At 44.2% G+C, this 17,206-nt stretch overlaps 1 protein-coding gene across 1 annotated transcript in view; it reads right to left on the minus strand.

Annotated features, from left to right (window-relative positions):
- The window catches only part of LOC149427682 (fructose-bisphosphate aldolase A), a 41,310-nt gene extending 31,443 nt beyond the window's left edge, over positions 1 to 9,867 (minus strand). The window contains exon 1 of the mRNA XM_089667776.1: positions 9,715 to 9,867. The gene's annotated coding sequence lies outside the window, so the exon portion shown is untranslated. The remainder of the gene's footprint in view (positions 1 to 9,714) is intronic.
- Between the last annotated feature and the right edge of the window lie 7,339 nt (positions 9,868 to 17,206).

A 17,206-nucleotide genomic window follows, 5' to 3' on the forward strand; every position in this document is an offset into this window, starting at 1 on the left:
ATGGCCTGCCTAAGGGTGATATTTATAACTTTGAGTTACTTTGTATCTCTTTGTATCTCTTTGTATCTCTTTGTATGTATGACTTGTGAGCCCCGCATAGCAGATACGTACATTGTGACTAACAGACATGACAGTGACCCACGCCGAGCAGCTACAGCTCAGGCTGGATTTTGGAAAAGAGGGTTTGACCATCGAGTCTCAGGCAGAAAAAGGACCCCCCGAGGCATTTGGAAAGGGAACAATGAGAACCGTCCGGACGGGTCGCTGCGCCTTGTGTTGTGGGATTAGACAACTGCGCCAAGAATCTGCTTCGGTCAGCGGGATTAAGGGAAGAGGTGGGAGACCGACAGACGAGGGGGGGCTGAGGAATCAGCAGACTATAAAAAAAAATGATTTTAAGCTGTTATGCAGCCATAGATGCTTTGAAAATCAGCTGTTTTTTCGTCCAAAAATAAAATTTTCGCACAGTTAATGGGTTAATTGGTCACATTTTTTTAATCGGTAAACTTGGGAAAAAATCGGCCGATTTTGCCAATCGGGCGATTTTCGCGGCATTGATGGGCAAATTAGCCGATCTTTTTACCGATAAATAATCTGCGCATGAGCCGTGACCTGCAAGAAGAAGAAAAAGAAGAAAAAGAGAAAAAGAAGAAGAATTCCAGTCCGCTATTATATTTTATATGAAAAGTATTGCGGTTGCAACAAATGTATCCATTTGTATCCGAATAAAAACATCTGTATCCGAAATGGATACAAATGGATACAAATGGATACATTGTTGCAACCATAATCCTTTTTCATGTCAAATATAATAGCGGAGCTCTCTGCAGGGAAAGAAGTAATTAAATGCCGGCCATAGACGGGACGAAAATCGGACGTTTTTTTTTTACCGTTGGTGGTAACGTTGGCCTATTGAACGACCGATTTTTTTTTTTTTTTTAAAACGGACGGTTTTCGAACCATCTATGGCCTGCATTAGGCAGGCCATAGACGGACATTTTTCGACCGAATTATCGTCTGATAAGCGATAAATCGGTCGTTGCCATTGCCGATGCTGCCAGTGCCACCCATGTCCACGAAAAATGGCCGTTTTTTTGTGGATTTTCCAGCATTACCGATAAAAATAAATGAGAAGATCCGCAAAAAAACGGCCGACGGGCCGGCCCCACTAATGGCGTGAATATCGGCCGATTTTTTGTGCGGACGAAAATTCAGCCAATAAACAACTTGTCTATAGCCTGCATTAGGAGCAGAGCCTCTGATTCCTCCTGCATTGAACTGTCTTGTAACTGTTCTGTCTCCCTTGGGGCCGGTTCACACCACAGAAATGCAGTCCAGATGTGTTCTGGATGTGTTATTGCGTTCGCGTTTTTGACACAATTTTGTCGCGTTCCGGTGCATTTTTCGTGTTCCAATGCATTTTTTATGCATTTCAGTTCATTTTTCCCCTCTCTTTTTCTTCAGTTTAAATAGAGACGTAGATTCCAGTGAATGTTTGAGGCGTTCTGGTGCGTTCCGGGCATTTTTGATGCGTTCCAGTTAATTAATTAATTTATTTCAGGTACTATATACATTCCAGTGAATTTTTTATACGTTTTGGTGCATTCTGGTGCTTTTTTTATGCATTTCAGTTCATTTACCCCCCTCCCCCTTTTTTCTTCAATTTAAATAGGGACATGTGCATTCCAGTGCATTTTTGATGCGTTGTGGTGCGTTTTTGATGCAATCCAGTAAACTTTTTCCCCATTTTTCTTCAATTTAAATAGGCACACGTGCATTTGAGTACATTTTTAATGCGTTGTGCTGCAATCCGGTGCATTTGTTTTGCGTTTTACCGCTTTCCAGTTCAGTTCTGTGCAGAAAAAAGTGCAGCCTGTTCTACTTTTTTTCTGCATCCGGAACTCACTGGAACTGCAAGCCCTGATGTGAACTTTGACATTGACAACCGTCTAACCTACTTTCTGTGCGTTTTGGATGCAGAAAAAAAAGCAACTGAAATGCATGGAGTGTGAACCGGCCCTTAACAGTGTAACGTGCTGAGCACACTACCGGCGTGATATAAATCCTGAAGAATAATATTCTGTTCTGCCGGCTGATGTGTGTTGAAGTCTTCCTGGCAGTGAAGGGGTTAGCCCAGCGCCTGGTGGTCTGACAGGTAATTATGTCAGGAGCATGTGATTGCGGTAACCAGGGGCCCCTGAGTGTGTGTGTCGCCTCACGTACGCTCCTACGTAGAATGTGCGGGGATCACGCCCCCCCGCCGTCTGCACGTAGCGACAGGAAATAAGGAGGGGAGGGGCACGGCGAGCGCAGTGGACGTCGCCCATGATGTCATAAGGAGGAAAGTGTAGTAACCCAGAACAGCCAATCAGAAATCATCTCTCAGACTACGCTCTGTGGTCAAGGGTAACATGCGACTGCTGCACTTGACACGCGGTCCTCACCCTTTGCAACGTCCTATTAATGGTAAAGTCTTGGGCCGTAAAATTTGTGAAAAACGACCGATTTTTGACCCAATGATGGTCAAATCGCACAAACGTTTTTCCGAAAAGAATATGTGTCATGAGCCGTGACCTGGAAGGAACAGAAGTTTTGCCTGTTATATGGGATGAACTTCATGACTCGGTCGGCCGATTTTCGAAATCAATGATGGCACCATCGGATTACCGAGTGAACAACGTTTTCAATTTTCAGACGAAAAATCATTCGGAATTCGACCCATGTATGGCCTGCATTGTACTGAATTACCCCAGATTCACACCTATGCTTTTTTCGGCAGCATTTTGCAGAAACGCACAGCAGTCCATTTAACATGATTTTCTATGGGACAGGTTCATGTCTCCGCATTTTCACCCAGTGCGATTTTTGGAAAGGGTCAGGGATTTTTTCATCGCAAAGAGACTGGATATAGTGAATACGGGGTCCGGGGAGAGCGGATATAGTGAATGCAGGGTCCGGGGAGAGCGGATATAGTGAATGCGGGGTCCGGGGAGACCGGATATAGTGAATGCAGGGTCTGGGGAGACCAGATATAGTGAATGCAGGGTCCGGGGAGAGCGGATATAGTGAATGCAGGGTCCGGGGAGACCAGATATAGTGAATGCAGGGTCCGGGGAGACCAGATATAGTGAATGCAGGGTCCGGGGAGAGCGGATATAGTGAATGCGGGGTCCGGGGAGACCAGATATAGTGAATGCAGGGTCCGGGGAGAGCGGATATAGTGAATGCGGGGTCTGGGGAGAGCGGATATAGTGAATGCAGGGTCCGGGGAGAGCGGATATAGTGAATGCAGGGTCCGGGGAGAGCGGATATAGTGAATTCAGGGTCCGGAGAGAGCGGATATAGTGAATGCAGGGTCCGGGGAGACCAGATATAGTGAATGCAGGGTCTGGGGAGAGCAGATATAGTGAATGCGGGGTTCGGGGAGAGCGGATACAGTGAATGCGGGGTCCGGCGAGACCAGATATAGTGAATGCAGGGTCTGGGGAGACCAGATATAGTGAATGCAGGGTCTGGGGAGACCAGATATAGTGAATGCAGGGTCCGGGGAGAGCAGATATAGTGAATGCGGGGTCCGGGGAGAGCGGATACAGTGAATGCGGGGTCCGGCGAGACCAGATATAGTGAATGCAGGGTCCGAGGAGAGCGGATATAGTGAATGCAGGGTCCGGGGAGAGCGGATATAGTGAATGCGGGGTCCGGGGAGAGCGGATATAGTGAATGCGGGGTCCGGGGAGAGTGGATATAGTGAATGCGGGATCCGGGGAGAGCGGATATAGTGAATGCGGGGTCCGGGGAGAGCGGATATAGTGAATGCGGGGTCTGGGGAGAGCGGATATAGTGAATGCAGGGTCCGGGGAGAGCGGATATAGTGAATGCAGGGTCCGGGGAGACCAGATATAGTGAATGCAGGGTCCGGGGAGAGCAGATATAGTGAATGCGGGGTCCGGGGAGAGCGGATACAGTGAATGCGGGATCCGGGGAGAGCGGATATAGTGAATGCAGGGTCCGGGGAGAGTGGATATAGTGAATGCAGGGTCCGGGGAGAGTGGATATAGTGAATGCGGGATCCGGGAGAGCGGATATAGTGAATGCGGGGTCCGGGGAGAGCGGATATAGTGAATGCGGGATCCGGGAGAGCGGATATAGTGAATGCAGGGTCCGGGGAGAGCGGATATAGTGAATGCGGAGTCCAGGGGAAGACTACTGAGAACATCCACCATATAAGTGGGAGGTGGTGAGCTGTAGACAAGGTGTAGGTGAATACTGCAATCTCTCTAGTGCTCCTGGGCACCTCTGTTTTCATGTAACATGAAAGTGTATATAGGCCCCATTCACACCTGCGCAATTTGCTTTTTGTCCATTTGTTTGTTTGTTTTGAATTTTTGACACTTGTTTTAATGCATTTCTTATGTGTTTTTTACCTCATTCAGCTTTTTTTTTTTTTTTTAAGTGGAATTGTTTTTCTTCCTGGGCAGAATAAAAAATGCAAAGCGCAAAATGCGGCAAAAACGCACTACCATGCATGTCAGCAGATTTTCCATTGAACTCTATTGTAGAAAAAACACATCTTTTAGCGTTTAAAAAAGTCCCCGACCCTTTCCAAAAACGCAGCAGCTCAAAAAAGCATCGATGTGAATGTGCCCCATAGGAAACCATGTTAAATGGACTGTAGAGCGTTTCTGCAAAAAGCACTATAAATCGCATTGGCGGGAACTCCGCTTTAACTTGCCAGAGGTTGTAATCCTTCCCAGCTCCATCCAAAACCAACAAAAAAGAATAATTTTGTCTGAAGTGGGGATTTTAGATGTCAGTTTGATAACAAATTATATGATAGAAGCCCCGGGAGCGGCGGGATGTGATCTGAAGGGCGCAGTTGGTTTAGCACCCAGCCCAGGTGTCTGGCCAGTCGCCCGTTGGTCCCGCCTGTTGGTCCCGCTCGCTTGCTCACCCCACATAACTGGTCAATGCAAACACAAGCAGTGTGAACAATTGGGGGTGGGGGCAGGGGGGGGGCAATGTTTAATGGGCTCACTCCCTGGAATCAACAGATTCGGTGTTATGATATTAACCCTCTGGGGACCGCCAAGTCCCATTTGTAGAATCCGATCATTCAAGATGAATTAAAAAAATATGAAAATGTTAGATTTAAAAATGACCTGAGAATGTTCTTCTCCCATCATTCACCTTCCAGTTGCTGATGTCCAGTTACAAAATATATGAAACATTTTTTTTTTTTAAATTTCAAATATACTGTACATCTTTAAAAATACAAATTTACATGTTTGTTATGCATTTACAAATATATGTAAAAATATATGTTAAAATTACTTTTTTTATATGTAAAAAAATTCTGAGGAATATATTAAAAAATATATTTTATTTTACAAATATTTTTCATATATTTTGTAATATATAAAAAATGCATTTCAACATGCAGTATATATATATATATATATAAATATATATATATATATATATATTTCTTTAAATATATTGAATATGGCCAAAATTGTAGCATTTAGAATATATGTCAGTTTATTTGGGAAGAATATATTTCAAATATATTTTTCTTTCATGTGGGTTACCATGCAGGTCAATGCGTCTCAACACACTATAAACATATGTAAAAATATATGTTAAAATTACTTTTTTTATATGTTAAAAAAATTCTGAAGAATATATTAAAAAATATATATTTTTTTACAAATACTTTTCATATATTTTGTAATATATAAAAAATGCATTTCAACATGGTGTATATATATATATATATATATATATATATATATATATATATTTCTTTAAATATATTGAATACGGCCAAAATTGTAGCATTTCGACTAGTTGTCAATTTATTTGGGAAGAATATATTTCAAATATATTTCATTCAAATATATTTTTCTTCCATGTGGGTTACCATGCAGGTCAATGCGTCTCAACACACTGCTGCACTATAGAATTGTATAAGCAATTTTAAAAAGCAAGAACTCCAACGCACCGCAACGCACGGCACCGCATGTTCACATTACACCCCAGAGCACATGACCCGTGTGGGTGAGTCTGCATCCCATAAAAAATGCAAGCCACTTGTTGCAGCATCAGCCTTTCCCTGAACTGATCACATTGTCAGTATGATAAGGAGGTTCAGGAGAACGGCCAATGGGGCAACCAGACGGGTATGTAAAATAAACACAACAAGCGAGATTTAACCCCTTGCCCTCCAGAGGATTCACCCCCCCTCCTGACCAAGCCATTTTTTGCGATATGGTGCGTCATTACTTTAACTGACAATTGCGCAGTCATGCAATGCTGCACCCAAATGAAATTTACGTCCTTTCCTCACAATAGAGGTTTCTTTCGGTGGTATTTGATCGCCTGTGTGTTTTTAATTTTCTGCGCTATAAACAAAAAAAGACCAACAATTTTGAAAAAAAAAAACCCAGTATTTTTGACTTTTTTCTTTTAAAGATGTCCAGTAAAAAAAAATACAAAAAAATCACATTTCGTCATAAATTTAGGCCAAAATGTATTCTGCTCCGTGTCTTTGCTAAAAAAAGAATCCTAATATGTGTAAATTAATTGGTTTACGTGAACAGGGGCGGACTGACCATTCGGAAACTCGGGCACTGCCAGAGGGCCCGGGGTCAGTAGGGGGCCCCATGAAATTTCACTGGTACCTTTTTAAATGCTTTTTTGGGTGTGCTTTGAGTGTGGGCAAGGACACAGGGGCCCCATGATCCCCTATTGCCCGGGGGCCCCATGAGTGGTCAGTCCGCCCCTGTACGTGAACGTTATAGCGTCTACAAATGGCGATATAAATACTGGAATTTAGGGGGGTTTTTTACTAGGAATGGCGGCGATCAGCGACTTATAGCGGGACTGCAGGACTACAATGGGCATTCTGACACTGGGGGGAACTGACTTGGTGTCACTGACATCCCCAATGACACCAATACAGTGATCGGTGCTAATAAAAAGAACTGACACTGTACTAATGGCACTGGGAAGAAAGGGGTTAACATCTGGGGTGATCAGACCCACATGGAAGAAAAATTATTTGAAATATATTTTAAAAATATTCTTCCCTAATATATTTACATATATTTGAAATACTACAACTTTGGCCATATTCAATATATTTCAAAATATATTTCAATAAATATATATATATATACTGTATGTTAAAATGTCTTTTTATTATAAAATCTCTGAAAAATATTTTTGAAAATATACTGTATGTCTTTAAAAATGCATTCAATCTACATTTTTTTAATGCATTTACAAATATATGTAAAAGTATATGTTAAAATGACTTTTTTATATGTTAAAAAAATCTGAAGAATACATTTGAAAAAAAATATATATTTTTAAAAATATTGTTCATATATTTTATAATATATAAAAAACACATTTCACCATGCAGAGAATATATATATATGTATTCCAATGAGCAGGGCGCTCCTATCCCTCTTGTATTGAACTGTATTGTTGCTGTATTGTCTCCCTTTATATTGTAAAGTGCTGAGCAAACTATATAAATCCTGTATAATAATATTAGTAATAATGTTGACATATATTGAATATGGCCAAAATTGTAGTATTTCAAATATATTTTTCTTCCATGTGGGAAGGGTTAACTGTGTACTGTTTCAGTGTGTGCTGTGTGTGTGCTTTACACTGTAAGCACACTGCTTTGTATAGCTGTGCTATGCAGAGCCATACAAAGCAGTGTGCAGGAGCTGACAGGAGAGAGCTCTGTATTGTTTATACACAGGTCTCTCCCCTGTTGGAGATACTTGGCGATCACTGGGTGCCAGCAAGGAATCAACCGGCCAGAACTCGATGATTGACAGCCGAGGCCGCAAATGGCAGCGTGCAGGCGCCTCCTACCCAGAACTGTAAAATCACATATATATCTGATTTTGCGTGGCCATGCCGCCCTGTAGCAGTACTTCTGCTATACAGCGGCACGGAAGCGGTTAAAGGAAATCTACCGGGAATTTTCGATACGCACTCACTGCGGTTGGTTCAACTCAATGGAAAGAAAACCAGTGCACAATTGGAGCTGCTTCCCAGCCAATCAGATTTTGCCCCTCATTTTGTGTTTGTTTGACGTGCGTTGCTTTAAGGCAGCCTATTGAGGGTAGTAGGCTGCCAACACACCAAAATTTCCCAAAAATCATCACAAACTTTATAATGCAATGCACCACAAGATACTACGACGTGCTGTGCCACACTGCAGTGCCTTCGCGTGTTGGAGCGCCAATCAAAATGAGTGGCGCAGTCAGGGGCGGACTGACAACTCATGAGGCCCCCGGGCAATAGAGGATCATGGGGCCCCTGTGTCCTTGCCCAAATTCAAAAAAGCCTATGAAAAAGGTACCAGGGGCATCTCATGGGGCCCCCTACTGACCCCGGGCCCTCGGGCAGTGCCCGAGTTTCCAAATGGTCAGTCCACCCCTGGGTGCAGAAATGCGTGTAACCTGATGCACAAGTCCTATATGGCCCTCAGAGGAACTGTCACCCACAACACCCTTTAAAGCATCTGTATGTAATGAATAAAACTGGCCATACACTAGTCGAATTTTGTTTGAAATTGTTCACTGGAAGAACAATTGTTCGATTTTCTAATCATTAGTGGGGTCAAATTGATGTTACCATTTCTCTACAGTGATGACAAAAATGTGACATTTTTAATATTGCTTTCGTTCGGGAAATTACATTCATTTTAAAAACAAATGTAAAAAGCAAAAAAAGTTTTCGAACGACATTCATCAACGTCATCAATATATCTAAAGAATTTTTGGTTGTTCGAAAATCTATTATTGTATGGCCAGCTTAATTATGTACAAATAGGAAGTCTGTAACAAGCATTACTAATATGGAGAACATTCATTATTCTAAAATCCTGATCATCTCCCGGAAGAGAAACTTTGTACCAATCATGGAATCTTCACATTATATAATCAGGGAAGGTTTTCTTCCTTCTCTGTTCCCAGAAGGTAATCACTACCTCATTTATGTGTTATTATTCTAAGTATGGTAAGCAAGAAAAACAGGAATAATTACAATAAAAAAAATGATATGAAAATAATAAATCCAATGGGCAAAGCCATAGAAATTAAGCCGAAGTAAAAGATAAAGTAAAAATGAAAGATACAATAAAAAAAAAAAAGGATAAAGTAAAAAAGATACAATGAAACAAAAAAGATAACATAAAAAAGATACAATGAAACAAAAAAGATAACATAAAAAAGATACAATGAAAATAAGAAGACAAAATAAAAAAGAAACAATAAAAATAAAAAGATAACATTTTTTTAAAAATACAATAAAATTAAAAAGATACAATAAAAAAAAAGTAAAAAAAATACAATGAAACAAAAAAGATAACATAAAAAAGATACAATGAAACAAAAAAAAAAAGATAACATTAAAAAAGATACAATGAAACAAAAAAGATAACATAAAAAGATACAATGAAAATAAGAAGACAAAATAAAAAAGAAACAATAAAAACTAAAAGATAACATTTTTTTAAAAATACAATAAAATTAAAAAGATAAACTAAAAAAGATACAATGAAACTAAAAAGATAAAATAAATAAATACAAATTTCTCCTATGAATGTGATCTTGTGTTAGTGGGGAACACAAGGACCCCCTCCATATGAAATGCCCCCCCCCCCCCATTCTAGGACGGTCCCCTTACCTGGGTGCTCAGCGGAAGCGGACAGGTACGTCGATGACTCGGCTCTGAGTGACCGCACTGACTGCACTGGGTGGCTTATAAAGGCAGCTGTCCCGGCATATACTGAATCCCGCTGACCTTCAGGGACAACCCCTGACCTTTTCCCACCCGGGTAAATATAGCATCCCTGTCCTTGGTATGTGTAACCGGAGAGAGACTGACATTCATGGGACACTGTGGCATATTCTTCAAGGTGACAGAATGGAATCCGCAACACTCTGGCTGATATCACCCAAGAGAAGATGGTAGAAATCCCAATCTGTGAGGAATGAAAAGGGTTCACAGAACTGATCCTTACAAATAACTAGTCCCTAAAGATATAGATCCGTCTATTATTATTTATCGATTAATAAATGATCCTTGATCAATAACTGTAGGTTTTTATGCAGCGTAGATGGACGAAACTTCCCCTGAGCCTATTGTACCTGGATAGCCAGCATCAGCGACTGTCAGAATACCTGAACAGCAGCTGCATCTGGTTGGAGGGAACTGTTGTTCGACTGAATATTTTTGCACCCAGCCGCAGATTTGAAATTTCAGGCAGGAGGGGGCCCAAGAGGGCCATTCAACGAATTTCCTGATGAACAGGCTGGAAGTCGAACAGTGTTTGGCTAGCTTCAACATCAATTGACACTGAGAGCGTTCTCGCAACGTGGTGATATTGGAAACCATGAATGGAGAAAGGAGAATGTCCCAAAGGACGCACACCAGCGTGCCCGACAGTTGCTTGGGTAGAAGCAGCCTTAGCCCAGTTCTGTCCACCTCCATGACTGAGCACGAAACGCGTCGGAAGGTGTAGCCTGGATGGTCTTTTTCAATTCAGTGTACCGAGTCGAAAACAGGGTCTCCCCAGCCGGCACCCACAGAGTCACCAGATCGGAATGGAAGAGCCTGGAGGGGCACCTCTAGTTATTTTAAAGTGTTACTAAACCCAGGACCCCGCATTCACTATATCCGCTCTCCCCGGACCCTGCATTCACTATATCCGCTCTCTCCGGACCCCGCATTCACTACATCCGCTCTCCCCGGACCCTGCATTCACTATATCCGCTCTCCCCAGACCCCGCATTCACTATATCCACTCTCCCTGGACCCTGCATTCACTATATCCGCTCTCCCCGGACCCCGCATTCACTGTATCCGCTCTCCCCGGACCCCGCATTCACTGTATCCGCTCTCCCCGGACCCCGCATTCACTATATCCACTCTCCCCGGACCCTGCATTCACTATATCCGCTCTCCCCGGACCCCGCATTCATTATATCCGCTCTCCCCGGACCCTGCATTCACTATATCCGCTCTCCCCGGACCCCGCATTCATTATATCCGCTCTCCCCGGACCTTGCATTCACTATATCTGGTCTCCCCGGACCCTGCATTCACTATATCCGCTCTCCCCGGACCCTGCATTCACTATATCCGCTCTCCCCGGACCCTGCATTCACTATATCCGCTCTCCCCGGACCTTGCATTCACTATATCTGGTCTCCCCGGACCCCGCATTCACTATATCCGCTCTCCCTGTACCCTGCATTCACTATATCCGCTCTCCCCGGACCCTGCATTCACTATATCCGCTCTCCCTGGACCTTGCATTCACTATATCTGGTCTCCCCGGACCCCGCATTCACTATATCTGGTCTCCCCGGACCCTGCATTCACTATATCCGGTCTCCCCGGACCCTGCATTCATTATATCCGCTCTCCCCGGACCCTGCATTCACTATATCCGCTCTCCCCGGACCTTGCATTCACTATATCTGGTCTCCCCGGACCCCGCATTCACTATATCTGCTCTCCCCAGACCCTGAATTCACTATATCTGCTCTCCCCGGACCCCGCATTCACTATATCCGCTCTCCCCGGACCCTGCATTCACTATATCCGATCTCCCCGGACTCTGCATTCACTATATCCAATCTCTCTGGACCCTGCATTCACTATATCCGCTCTCCCCGGACCCTGCATTCATTATATCCGCTCTCCCCGGACCCTGCATTCATTATATCCGCTCTCCCCGGACCCTGCATTCACTATATCCGCTCTCCCCGGACCCTGCATTCACTATATCTGGTCTCCCCGGACCCCGCATTCACTATATCCGCTCTCCCCGGACCCTGCATTCACTATATCTGCTCTCCCCGGACCCCGCATTCACTATATCCGCTCTCCCCAGATCCTGCATTCACTATGTCTGTTTCATATATTCGTTGGTCCGGGAAGATTGCTGTACTGTATATTCAACACATTATCATATTGGAGGATTCAAATCGGAAGGATTTCATCTTTTCGGATACTAGTCGAACCCACCAAGAGAAATGCCGTGAGCTGACTGGACAATATGAACTGGCGTCATGTGCAATTAACAAATGGAAAGAAATTCGGATCCATTCAGTTCTGAATCGGAATTATTGAATGAATTTGAAAAATGTAATTTGTTTCCCCATTGGCCGGAACTAATATCGCATCATGTGACCTCGTCCAAATGAAACAAATGCATTCCTTAATGCAAAAATTCAACATTTAAATTATGCTTTAAAATTCTCGCTGATAAATGACATTTCCCTGCCGGCTGCCAGCTTTGGGGGTCCCTCAAAATCCATACTCGGCCCTTACTCCTGATGAGAGTCTGGTATAGAATTTGAGGGGGAACCCTAAAAAAAAAAAAACTGATGCCACAAACTCCTTGTGCAGAGCAGAGTATTTCAGGAGAGGAGTTATAGAGGAAGGAACGGAGTCCTCCAGCAGTGCAGAGTATTTCAGGAGAGGAGAGTTATAGAGGAAGGAGAGGAGTCCTCCAGCATTGCAGAGTATTTCAGGAGAGGAGAGTTATAGAGGAAGGAGCGGAGTCCTCCAGCAGAGCAGAGTATTTCAGGAGAGGAGAGTTATAGAGGAAGGAGCGGAGTCCTCCAGCAGTGCAGAGTATTTCAGGAGAGGAGTTATAGAGGAAGGAGAGGAGTCCTCCAGCATTGCAGAGTATTTCAGGAGAGGACAGTTATAGAGGAAGGAGCGGAGTCCTCCAGCATTGCAGAGTATTTCAGGAGAGGAGAGTTATAGAGGAAGGAGCGGAGTCCTCCAGCAGAGCAGAGTATTTCAGGAGAGGAGAGTTATAGAGGAAGGAGCGGAGTCCTCCGGCAGCGCAGAGTATTTCAGGAGAGGAGAGTTATAGAGGAAGGGGCGGAGTCCTCCAGCAGTGCAGAGTATTTCAGGAGAGGAGTTATAGAGGAAGGAGCGGAGTCCTCCGGCAGAGCAGAGTATTTCAGGAGAGGAGTTATAGAGGAAGGAGCGGAGTCCTCCAGCAGAGCAGAGTATTTCAGGAGAGGAGAGTTATAGAGGAAGGAGCGGAGTCCTCCAGCAGAGCAGAGTATTTCAGGAGAGGAGAGTTATAGAGGAAGGAGCGGAGTCCTCCGGCAGCGCAGAGTATTTCAGGAGAGGAGTTATAGAGGAAGGAGAGGAGTCCTCCAGCAGCGCAGAGTATTTCAGGAGAGGAGAGTTATAGAGGAAGGAGCGGAGTCCTCCAGCAGAGCAGAGTATTTCAGGAGAGGAGTTATAGAGGAAGGAGAGGAGTCCTCCAGCAGTGCAGAGTATTTCAGGAGAGGAGAGTTATAGAGGAAGGAGCGGAGTCCTCCAGCAGTGCAGAGTATTTCAGGAGAGGAGTTATAATGGAAGGAGCGGAGTCCTCCAGCAGTGCAGAGAATTTCAGGAGAGGAGAGTTATAGAGGAAGGAGCGGAGTCCTCCGGCAGCGCAGAGTATTTCAGGAGAGGAGAGTTATAGAGGAAGGAGCGGAGTCCTCCAGCAGTGCAGAGTATTTCAGGAGAGGAGAGTTATAGAGGAAGGAGCGGAGTCCTCCAGCAGCGCAGAGTATTTCAGGAGAGGAGTTATAGAGGAAGGAGCGGAGTCCTCCAGCAGAGCAGAGTATTTCAGGAGAGGAGAGTTATAGAGGAAGGAGCGGAGTCCTCCGGCAGCGCAGAGTATTTCAGGAGAGGAGAGTTATAGTGGAAGGAGCGGAGTCCTCCAGCAGTGCAGAGTATTTCAGGAGAGGAGTTATAATGGAAGGAGCGGAGTCCTCCAGCAGTGCAGAGAATTTCAGGAGAGGAGAGTTATAGAGGAAGGAGCGGAGTCCTCCGGCAGCGCAGAGTATTTCAGGAGAGGAGAGTTATAGAGGAAGGAGCGGAGTCCTCCAGCAGTGCAGAGTATTTCAGGAGAGGAGTTATAGAGGAAGGAGCGGAGTCCTCCAGCAGTGCAGAGTATTTCAGGAGAGGAGTTATAGAGGAAGGAGCGGAGTCCTCCAGCAGTGCAGAGTGTTTCAGGAGAGGAGAGTTATAGAGGAAGGAGCGGAGTCCTCCAGCAGTGCAGAGTATTTCAGGAGAGGAGAGTTATAGAGGAAGGAGCGGAGTCCTCCAGCAGAGCAGAGTATTTCAGGAGAGGAGTTATAGAGGAAGGAGCGGAGTCCTCCAGCAGTGCAGAGTATTTCAGGAGAGGAGAGTTATAGAGGAAGGAGCGGAGTCCTCCAGCAGTGCAGAGTATTTCAGGAGAGGAGAGTTATAGAGGAAGGAGCGGAGTCCTCCAGCAGTGCAGAGTATTTCAGGAGAGGAGAGTTATAGAGGAAGGAGCGGAGTCCTCCAGCAGCGCAGAGTATTTCAGGAGAGGAGTTATAGAGGAAGGAGCGGAGTCCTCCAGCAGAGCAGAGTATTTCAGGAGAGGAGAGTTATAGAGGAAGGAGCGGAGTCCTCCGGCAGCGCAGAGTATTTCAGGAGAGGAGAGTTATAGTGGAAGGAGCGGAGTCCTCCAGCAGTGCAGAGTATTTCAGGAGAGGAGTTATAATGGAAGGAGCGGAGTCCTCCAGCAGTGCAGAGAATTTCAGGAGAGGAGAGTTATAGAGGAAGGAGCGGAGTCCTCCGGCAGCGCAGAGTATTTCAGGAGAGGAGAGTTATAGAGGAAGGAGCGGAGTCCTCCAGCAGTGCAGAGTATTTCAGGAGAGGAGTTATAGAGGAAGGAGCGGAGTCCTCCAGCAGTGCAGAGTATTTCAGGAGAGGAGTTATAGAGGAAGGAGCGGAGTCCTCCAGCAGTGCAGAGTGTTTCAGGAGAGGAGAGTTATAGAGGAAGGAGCGGAGTCCTCCAGCAGTGCAGAGTATTTCAGGAGAGGAGAGTTATAGAGGAAGGAGCGGAGTCCTCCAGCAGAGCAGAGTATTTCAGGAGAGGAGTTATAGAGGAAGGAGCGGAGTCCTCCAGCAGTGCAGAGTATTTCAGGAGAGGAGAGTTATAGAGGAAGGAGCGGAGTCCTCCAGCAGTGCAGAGTGTTTCAGGAGAGGAGAGTTATAGAGGAAGGAGCGGAGTCCTCCAGCAGAGCAGAGTATTTCAGGAGAGGAGAGTTATAGAGGAAGGAGCGGAGTCCTCCAGCAGTGCAGAGTGTTTCAGGAGAGGAGAGTTATAGAGGAAGGAGCGGAGTCCTCCGGCAGTGCAGAGTATTTCAGGAGAGGAGAGTTATAGAGGAAGGAGCGGAGTCCTCCAGCAGTGCAGAGTATTTCAGGAGAGGAGAGTTATAGAGGAAGGAGCAGAGAGTGGATTGCAAAATTTTTTTTTTAACATTTCTATCCTGCGCTGTAATAAAAGAATCCCCATCTGATTGGTTGTTGTGGGTAACACAGACAGTCTCATCTCCTCCGTCTCCAGGATTAGTTGGGCAGACGTGATGAATAAGTCATGTGTTTGTCGGTGATGTATGATTGGCTGGTGCAGTCTGGCGCAGTGCGGCGCAGCCCTGGGACACATTAATGCAGATCACTTCCAGCGCTGCCAGGTAATTACATTAATTTCCTGGCTGCTCGTCCTCTGCGTGTGTCTCTGGGGTCGCCTCCAGTCCCCGGACATTACACACACGTGTATTACTTACCTCTCCAGAGAGCGCCAATCCCCTCTGACTGCAACACCATAATTAAATGTCTGTATTCCTCCTGTGAGCCGTGCTGCTCCATGCGCTGTCTATGTACCTTTGTATTGTTAGAGCTGCGATTTCTACACCATGAAGTATTTCTGCATTACTTTCCAATCTGGGAGAACAAAGCCATTGGAAGGGTTACAGCAATTCTTTATGGCTCCATTCACATTAGCATTTTTTTTTAAGCTCACAAAAACGCTGGATAAAAAAATTGCTGGTAATAGCCTTTTATAGTAGAGTTTTAAGAGCATTATCATTTTATTAGCATTTTGACAGCATGTAGAAAAAAAAGAAGAAAAGCTGTTGGGAGCCTTTTAGCAGCATTTTTTTTCTGCTGGAAAACGGCTCCAAAAAACTCCAGAAAAACTAATTTTTTTTTGCTTCTAGAAGCTGAAGCTGAAAAAACACTAAATGGCCGGCAGTGGTGTGTGTAGATGTGTGTATGTCTGCGGTCATGTATGTATTATTATATGATCGGTAGATGTGTGTGCGCCTGCGGTCATGTATGTATTATTATATGATCAGTAGATGTATGTGTGTCTGCGGTCATGTATGTATTATTATATGATCAGTAGATGTATGTGTGTCTGCGGTCATGTATGTATTATTATATGATCAGTAGATGTGTGTGTGTGTCTGCGGTCATGTATGTATCATTATATGATCAGTAGATGTGTGTGTCTGCGGTCATGTATGTATCATTAGATGATCAGTAGATGTGTGTGTCTGCGGTCATGTATGTATCATTATATGATCAGTAGATGTGTGTGTCTGCGGTCATGTATGTATTATTATACAATCAGTAGATGTGTGTGTGTGTCTGCGGTCATGTATGTATTATTATACGATCAGTAGATGTGTGTGTGTGTCTGCGGTCATGTATGTATTAATATATGATCAGTAGATGTGTGTGCGTCTGCAGTCATGTATGTATTATTATATGATCAGTAGATGTATGTGTGTCTGCGGTCATGTATGTATTAATATATGATCAGTAGATGTATGTGTGTCTGCAGTCATGTATGTATTATTATATGATCAGTAGATGTGTGTGCGTCTGCAGTCATGTATGTATTATTATATGATCAGTAGATGTGTGTGTGTCTGCGGTCATGTATCTATTATTATATGATCAGTAGATGTATGTGTGTCTGCGGTCATGTATGTATTAATATATGATCAGTAGATGTGTGTGTGTCTGCAGTCATGTATGTATTATTATATGATCAGTAGATGTGTGTGCGTCTGCAGTCATGTATGTATTATTATATGATCAGTATATGTGTGTGTGTCTGCGGTCATGTATCTATTATTATATGATCAGTAGATGTATGTGTGTCTGCAGTCATGTATGTATTATTATATGATCAGTAGATGTGTGTGTGTGTGTGTCTGCGGTGATGTATGTACCAATGTTTACATGCCTTTTATATGTATACATTGTAGCATGATCAGTGTGTATACACATGTCTCCTGTAGTATGGAGGCCTCTTGTTCTATATATATCGGCTCTG

The sequence above is a fragment of the Staurois parvus genome, unplaced genomic scaffold (assembly GCF_062004578.1).
Source record: "Staurois parvus isolate SC_StPar_1 unplaced genomic scaffold, SC_StPar_1.0 ptg003583l, whole genome shotgun sequence".
Classification (NCBI taxonomy): Eukaryota; Metazoa; Chordata; class Amphibia; order Anura; family Ranidae; genus Staurois; species Staurois parvus.